At 35.1% G+C, this 8,990-nt stretch overlaps 1 pseudogene; it reads left to right on the forward strand.

Moving 5' to 3' along the window:
- The first annotated feature begins 4,807 nt into the window (after nt 1-4,807).
- On the forward strand, nt 4,808-5,420 carry LOC133085448 (proteasome subunit beta type-6-like; annotated as a pseudogene).
- The last annotated feature ends 3,570 nt before the right edge of the window (nt 5,421-8,990 follow it).

The raw sequence follows: 8,990 nt of genomic DNA on the forward strand, positions 1-8,990 counted from the left end.
ACAGCCATTGAACATAGATGTATGAGAATGTCAGAGTATTTTTGCATTGATTACTTCATCCAACCACTTCATTTTGTAGAGGATGTTTGAATACCAGAAGGACTGATTTTCCTAGTATCACACAAGTAGCTGTGAAAATGTGATTAGAACCTACAGCTTTTGATTTCCAGATTAAGATTTATTCTTCTACATCACACTGCATCTTGCTACTATTTTAAGTTCTTAATCTGTTTGTAGATGATTTAACATGTGGATTTTTCTGGAGTAATGCAAATAGGCAATTCTTTTAAAAAAAAATAGAAAGAAGGAATTCCTCGTTTTGGGGCTACTTAAGTCTGTGACAGATAGCTGATAGCATAAAAGGCTTGTATGGGTAACATTGCTCATGATGAAACACTTGGTTGAAAGATCATTTGATTGTGTGTTGTGATTTCAGTTTAGAACTAAAAATGTTTGAAAATAATTCATGATCCACAAAAAATACACATTGTGTATAATATACCCAGGTTTTATATTTGGTTATATCACTCATGTATAAACACTCACATTCCTAGAAACTTCAAAAGCAAAATTGCAAATAAATGTATAGAATTCCTCTCTGTGCCTGAAAATTTAAAAATATATATTGACCATATATATCCAAAAGTTGGCCTGGTAACATTATTCAACTTTCTTTTCAATTAGAAGCACAGCAGCACCAATAACATAGCAAAGAAAGTACATCCCCATCAAGCCAGCAGATATAACTTTTCCACTAGTTCTGTGATATTTCAGAAATACTTCCCCACATCCAGCTGAATTTTTTTCCCTGTATTTTCATACAGTTGCTATTTGTAGCTAAAATAAGGGCACAAAAGGGCAGATACTACTACTCTATTACCCCATCAAATATGAATTGCCATACTAGTCACATCAGATTAGAAAGAAATGTGAAAATAGAAAGCTGAATATAAATTATCTGGATGAATTTCTAATTTATGAATATATTTCTTTATGACTATACAAAAGGAGAAATTGCAGACAAAAAGCACAATGAAATCTGAAAATTTCCTGGGCTCAGGGATTAAAAAAAAAAGCTAATATTGATTAAACTGATAGTTTTTCTTATTTGGAAAAGACCAATCTATCTGCTATAGTCTGAATATTTATGCCCCCCCCTCAAATTCCTATGTTAATCTGATGCTCAATGCGAAGGACTTTGGGAAGTGATTAGGTCATGAGCACAGAGCCCGCAAAAATGAGATTAGTGCCCTTATAAAAGAGGCTCCAGAGTGATCCCTAGCCTCTTCCGACTTATTAGGATATAATGAGAAGTCTGCAACTTGGAAGAGGGCCCTAACCTGACCATGCTGGCACCCTAATTTTGGACTTCCAGCCTCTAGAACTGAGAGAAATAAATGTTTGTGGTTTTTAAGCCTCCCAGTTTGTGGTATTTTGTTATAGCAGTAAATGGATTAAGACAGTCTCTTTAAAGTAGAGATTTCCTACATGAAAATTGTCCCAATTCTGTTTAGTTAAATGCAGTATACTTCAGGCCCTAGATGTGGAAAATTATTACTTTTACTACCTATAAAGTCCATTGAGTTCACAGCTCATGGTTTCCCAGGGCTCGTACTACTTCCTAACACAGTACATTTTCAACATCCTCACTCCAAAGTGATCAATCATTGCTTAAAACTTGCGAAGGTAAAAAGGGTGGTTATTATTTTACTATATTCCACTTGGATATCTGTGATTCTTGTAGGATCTATCCATATTCACAGATAGTTTGAAATTCAAAGATATCTGAACAGTGATGCCTAGAGTCAAGTCTTTTTGATAATGATAATTCTTTACAAATTATGTTATTATATATTATATAATATTATAACATGTATTATAAAATTATATATAAAATTATAACTATTGAAAATTAAAAAGTGCAACACTATAAATCAAATGAGATAGAGCAATTGCAGGTGTTAGCAAGGAAAAACACGGTCAAGCACAAATCTATAATTGAAGATGAGCACAATGATTTGAAGCAAATCTATAAAGCATCACATAGTAATATACTGAATCTCTAGGCTAGATATTTATTCTTCCTCTTTTTAATGTCATCTCTCTTTATCCATTTTTCTTTTTATTCTTTCCCATTCACTAGAACAAATTCCCTTCGTTTACTGCTTATAAGTTCCTTATTCTGTTTCTTCAGAATTTCACATTGTGCCTTCAGAATTTCACATTGTGCCTGGTACCTGGTCATAAATCTTTGCTCATGAATAAAAATATCCAGATGAAACTGGATCTAGTGGGCATAAATGAGTAAAGTATAATGTGACACTTCAACGAATGGCCTGGTTATAAGCCTATCTCTAATGAATATTTTTGAGAATAACTTTTCTGGATACCAGCAATAATAAGTTACAATGAAAAAGTACCCTGTCGATAATCTCCCATAAAATATAAAATAGTAGGACATTATGTAGAGCCTGAGTGAGATAAGATTTTATTAATATACAAGCATTGAATCAATGAAGAGACAAATCATGCTTGTGAATGGAAGCCCTGAGAGTATAAAGATCTTGGTTCTTCTAATATTTATTTCCTTAACTTGATTTCAATAATAATCTCAAAATGTCATTTTTTCTTATTCAAAAGCTAAGGTGCTTCTAAAATTGTTCTTAAATAAGAAGGAGGCAAAAATAGCTACAAATAGTTTGAAACAGAGGAGTAAAAATAAAATTTCCCTACCATATATTAAAACATATTTAACCAATACTGTAGTTAAAAGACAGTTGAAGAATAAACAGGAAGATTTAATACAAATAGAAAAAGATAAGCAGAAACAACATTATTATCAGCATTTTGGTGTTAGAGTAAATCATATTTCTAAGAACTTGGAAATTAGCTTACTCTCAAAGAGGTGAATTGTGAAATTAGCACATAATTGTGCATACAAAATCACCATAAAGAAGCCATACAATTGTGTATATTGTAAAGCATCAGTTGACTAATGACAAAAAACAAAAAAATCAAGCAGTTTTTTTTTTTTTTTTTTTTGGCTGTGCCACCGGCTTGTGGGATCTTAGTTCCCCGACCAGGTATTGAACCCGGGCCCCGGCAGTGAAAGTGCTACCACTGGGCCACCAGGAATTCCCACCCCAGCCATTTTCGATTGTTATTCTGAGCTGTCTGCCCGTCCGCCTTATTGAAATAAAAGCACTGATCCTGGAGACATGAGTGTGTGGTCATTGTGGCAGTTACACTTCTCACTGTAAATGAATTCATTGACATCTGGCTTTGTGTATCAGTCTTGTGTAAGTTTGGTTTAGATGTATCACTCCTAGGAGAAAAATCTATTTTTGATGTGTTGACAAATCAGCACTTGGACTACGTCAGGCAGAAAGTCAGACCCTGGAGTACAGTAAATTCATCGTGGAATTGCCTTTCTAATAAAAGCTGTAGGAGGCAGCCTGATGGCTTCCTCTTGATGATCTCTGACTTGACTGCTGGGCGCACATGATTTTCTTTTGGGCTTTCTCATTTGATATTTAATCAAGTTAGGAAATATCATAATTGGTGAAATTTTGTTTTATTCAATAAAATTACTGAGAAATTAGCAAGAAAGACTCATTTCTCTCACATTCACAAAACTCAGTTCCAGCTGTACAAAAGTACTGTGAAAAAAATGAACAGATTAAAAAGCTAAACAAAAATGTAGGTGAATATTTGCCTTATCTTTGGATGGGAATAACATTCTGTGTATCAAAGTGATAAAATATAGCATAAAAAGAAAGATTAATAGATTTGACCTAAAACATTAAAAATTTTGTGTGAATATAAAAAATTAAAACTGCAAGTTGAAAATAAAGTTATTAACTATGGTAATAAATAAAGCAATCAGATAATACCTATAGTCTATGAGGATACTCTAAAGAAGATGTCAAAGCCCACAAATAATGGAAATGGCATATCTGGAGATAATTCACAATAGCGGAAATACATATGATTGATAAATTCATGAAAATGTAGTCATTCTGACAGTAAAAGAAATGCAGATTAACACAGAAATGAACAAATTTTTAAACTATCAAATTAGCAATAAACAATATTAATATTTAAAGTTTTAATGAGACAGGTAAACTCTCATACTACTTGTTGAAAAGTAAAATAATTTAAGCTTTTTGGAAAGCAATTTGTTGATATTTATACAAGTCTACTGATTTATACTGTAAAAGGGAAAGAAAAGTAAATTCCTTGTCCTACAGGAAAGAAAACGTTTCTATCTCAGGCTATCTAGGGTACTCATTCAAGTAGATTCAAATTTTAAAGAGCAATTCTAAATAGGCAAATTGGTACTGCTTATATTTCAGTGGTATTGGGGCCTCTGAAGTTATCTCCAAGCTACTTTCAGAACAGGTTTGAAGACAAATCTTATCTCTTTTTCTTTCTCCCTCTTTCTCCTCCCCTTCACTCCCCCCCCCCCAGTGGTGATGGTGAGGAAACAGAGAGATAAGAAACTAGTTCTCTAAGGTGGAACACACACACACACACACACACACACACACACACACACACACACACATACTGTAGTTTGGATTCTTTGGTCTGCTGGTCCACTTTTCCTTCTCTTCTGATCAGTTCATTACAGCAGGTGACACCTTCTCATAGATAAATGTCAGACATGATTTTAAGAAGAGAAATGATTTTTTAAATATTTGGAATATTAACATACACTATTATAATTCTTCCTTGGAGACTTTTTGGAAGTGCTAGCGTTGTGGTGCTTTACGACAGTTGCTTTGTGGCCGTACCAGAGGAGAAGATGGCGGCCACCTTAGTAGCTGCTCGGGGAGCGCGGCCAGCACCAGCCTGGGGGCCTGAGGCCATTACCCCCTACTGGGAAAACCCGGAAGTCTCAACAGGGACCACTATCATGGCCGTGCAATTTGATGGGGGCGTGGTTCTAGGAGCCGACTCCAGAACAACCCCTGCGTCGTACATCGCCAATCGAGTGACTGACAAGCTGACCCCTATTCATGAGCGTATTTTTTGCTGCCGCTCAGGCTCAGCAGCTGATAGCCAGGCAGTAGCTGATGCAGTCACTTAGCAGCTTGGTTTCCACAGCATTGAGCTGAATGAGCCTCCGCTGGTACACACGTCAGCCAGACTCTTTAAGGAGATGAGTTACCCATACCGAGAAGACCTGACAGCAGGAATCATCATTGCGGGCTGGGACCCCCAAGAAGGGGGGCAGCTCTCGCTTTGGCCATGGAGCGGGACGGCTCCAGTGGAGGGGTGATCCGCCTGGCAGCCATTGCAGAATCAGGGGTAGAGCGGCAGGTACTTTTGGGAGACCAGATTCCCAAATTCACCATTGCCACTTTACCACCTCCCTGAATCCTAGGATTCTAAGATACAACAAAAGACACCCCATACTGATGGCAAAATTCAATGAACAGTTTGTCAGTGAGAAGAAAAAAGAAAAAGCCTGTGGGGGATGTGAAAGAAGGGAGCAGATTTGACTTCAGTAATTGATGAGGTAATCAGTAGCTTTTGTGCCCCATGAAACATGTTCATGGTTAAAACAAGCTCTCTCATATCTAGTGTTGTACTCGAGCCTCTCTGTGTGCTCTGTGGTACAGGAAGAACATACATCTGCAGAAGAAACATTCCTGCCAGAATGTGCATTCTTCATTCCTTAAGGATTTCAATGTCTCCCAAAAGATGAAATATTATATTTAAAGGATTAAGATATAATTATTGTATTCTTTTGTAAGATAAAAGATTCCTTTTGAATCTAGGTTCTACCACCTAACGGACTGTGAGCTTATGCAAATTAATTTCTCTTGCACATGTTCCTCATCTGTAAAATGATGATAATATTCCATTTGGTTGTAATGACAATTAAGTGAGATGATGTCCTATGATGTCTAATTTAGATGGTAAATAATAGATGTTTTATTATTACTGTTATTGTTATTATCATCATTATTACCTGTTTATGAAAGAACAGTGGGAGATTAGAAGATAGAACCCGATGCCTCCCATAAAGTAGCTAATAATCATTGGGGGACCTGATGTAGTAAGGAGCATAGATAGGCTGAGGTAACATATAACTAAGCATAGACTAAGAAATGAACTAACCAGCCTCAAGTTTCCAAATCATAACATTTTAAATAAAATCATTTCCAACTGTAAGATTTCTCTAGAAGGAAGCACTATTTTGTGTTCAAAGGACTATTTGAGTTTGGATTAGACTTTAAGGGTGGATTTTCCTAAAATAGGCAATACATAATATCTTTTAATATGCTTACTGTTTCTAAGTAAATGTCCATAACCGTGAACAATTATAAAACTGCATTAGCCCATTTGGATATATAGATTTTTTCTGATTATAAAAGCAATATATATATTTCTTTTTATTGAACTACAGTTGCTTTACAATATTATATTAGTTTTAGGTGTACAGCATAGTGATTCAGCATTTTTGCAGGTTATACTCCATATAGGTTATTACAAGATAATGGCTATTATTTCCTGTGCTATACAGTGTATCATTGTTGTTTATCTATTTTAAACATAGTAGTTTGCATCTGTTAACCTCATACCCCTAATTTGTCCCTTTCCCCTTCACTCTTCCCTTTGGTAACTACAAGTTTGTTTTCTATGTCTACGAGTCTGTTTCTTTTTTGCATATACATTCATTTGTATTATTGATATTTTTTAGATTCCACATATGTGATATCATACAGTATTTGTCTTTCTCTGACTTATTTCACTAAGCATAATATTCTCTAGGTCCATCCATGTTGCTTCAAATGGCAGAATTTCAGTCTTTTTAATAGCTAAGTAATATTCCGTTGTACATATATACACCACATGTTCTAATCCAATTGTCTGTTGATGGGCACTTGGGTTGCTTCTGTGTCTCAGCTATTGTAAATAAAGCTGCTGTGAACATTGGTGTTTTATAGTTTTTTCCGATTAGTGTTTTAGTTTTTTCCAGATATATTCCAGGAGTGGAATTGCCAGATCATAAGCAATATGTATTTCTTGTAAACATTTTTGGAAACACCAAATAATTTGTTAAAAAGAATAATAAAGGGAATAAAATGTAATCCAAATTCCATCTTCCAGATATAGTCATTGTTAATATTTGATACACTTTCTTCAAATATTTTTCATTAGGCACATATTACAAAAATTTTAATATATAATTACTTTGATAAATATAAATATTAGTGTCTACCTTATACTTTTAAAATCTATTGAAATGCACAGAGATATATACTGGGTAGGGAGCAATATAAAGATGATGTAAAATATTATACTCATGTATACACCTTGGTAGTCAGTAAGATGTAAACACATAATACGTAGTTCTAAGGGACAGAAGTGAGTAGTAGAAAATAAATTTATATTGAGTTGGGGCAGATGTATCAGGGGTTAATCAGCAAAAGAGAATCCACACCACATAATTTCAAAGATGGGGAGCTAGTTACAAGGTAAAGAAAGACCTGAAAGGGTAAATAGAGGACGGTGATCCAACCCAGAAATTAGTCATGCATAGATTAAGCCACTACTTCCCCAGACTGCAAGGAAAATGGGGTAAGCAGAGCCTAGAAATGAAGATCGCTGGGGAACTAGCTGTAGCAAGGCATGGACAGCAATGAAAAATATTTTTAAGTTTATTTAATATTTAATTAGTAGTTACATCTTTGAGCTCTTACTGTGTGTCAGTTTATTCCAAGAGTTCAACATGTTTTGACTTGTTGCATCCTCAAAACAGCACAAAGATAAAGTTAAATTTATTGTCTCCATTTTAAAGCTAAGAAAATTGAGTTACCAAGAGTTTTACTTGCTCAAATTTACACAGATCTTAAGTGGCAGAGCTGGGATTCAAATCCAAGCTATCTTGTTTAATGTATTGATTATCTACTTCATTACAATGAAGTTATGGACATTTATCTAACTGCAGTTAATTTAGCATTTGTTCTTGACCAAAACATTTAGTAAAATTTAAACTGTCATCTAGTTGACTGTAGGAGAAACTAGTAAATCACCGTTTTAAAACCTGCATAGATTTACAAAAATAACCTAATATCCTTTAGTTGCTTTATTCTGGACAATTTCTATAAGGCCAAGGGTTACCAGTGCAGAGCCCTCTTCCATGTGGGTGAATGGAAGTGTGCTCAGAGTGAATTTCTGGAAATTCTTCCTCACTGAATGCTCCTCATGGTTCATGGAGGAACTGTGACCTGAAGAAGAGGAGTAACTGTGATTGCCAACCATGGATAAATCTTTCCCCACTGTGGATGGACACAAAGCTGGGCCTTTGCCAGCAGATGGTGAGTTAGTAAGTTGGGTAACAAGGGGAAAGACACTTATCCCCCCCCGTGAACCTCCAGTATCTCTTCTCTAAAGTGATGTCATTATACTGGTTCTTAAAATCCTGTCCAGTAAGAAAAATTTAAGCACCTAAGTTTCTATGAATAGTCTCTGACTGAATCTCTGACTTTCTTAGTCAGAGACTTAAAAGACAATCCCTTTGCACTTGAAGATTATTAAATTCAATAAAATTCTTGCTATGAATTCTGAAAATGTTGTCAGTGTACTATTCACTTATTTTCAAATTTTTCTCCTGACTCAAATAGAAAATACCACCCTTCTGACTTTTGTCTTTTGCCGTGAGAGGGGAAAAAAAGTAATGGGAATGAAGAAAGAGAGATGAAGCACGTTGGGGCAGGGGGAGAGAGAGAGAGAGAGAAATTTGTAGCATTACCGAACAAAGGTAAAAGCTAACTATGACAGAGCAAGGTTGAGATGGGTTTCATTTTCCATCCAGGTTAGGAATATCATTTACTCAAAATGTTTTTTGAAGCAATCAGGTATTTAGTCAGCCCAAATAAAGAAAACTTATGTCTTCTTCAAAGAATGAATTAGGTTCTGATTAATGAATAGCAAAGAGCAAGATAATTTTATTTTTATACTAAATTTCATGACAT

This window comes from Eubalaena glacialis, chromosome 2, assembly GCF_028564815.1.
Source record: "Eubalaena glacialis isolate mEubGla1 chromosome 2, mEubGla1.1.hap2.+ XY, whole genome shotgun sequence".
In the NCBI taxonomy this organism is placed as follows: domain Eukaryota; kingdom Metazoa; phylum Chordata; class Mammalia; order Artiodactyla; family Balaenidae; genus Eubalaena; species Eubalaena glacialis.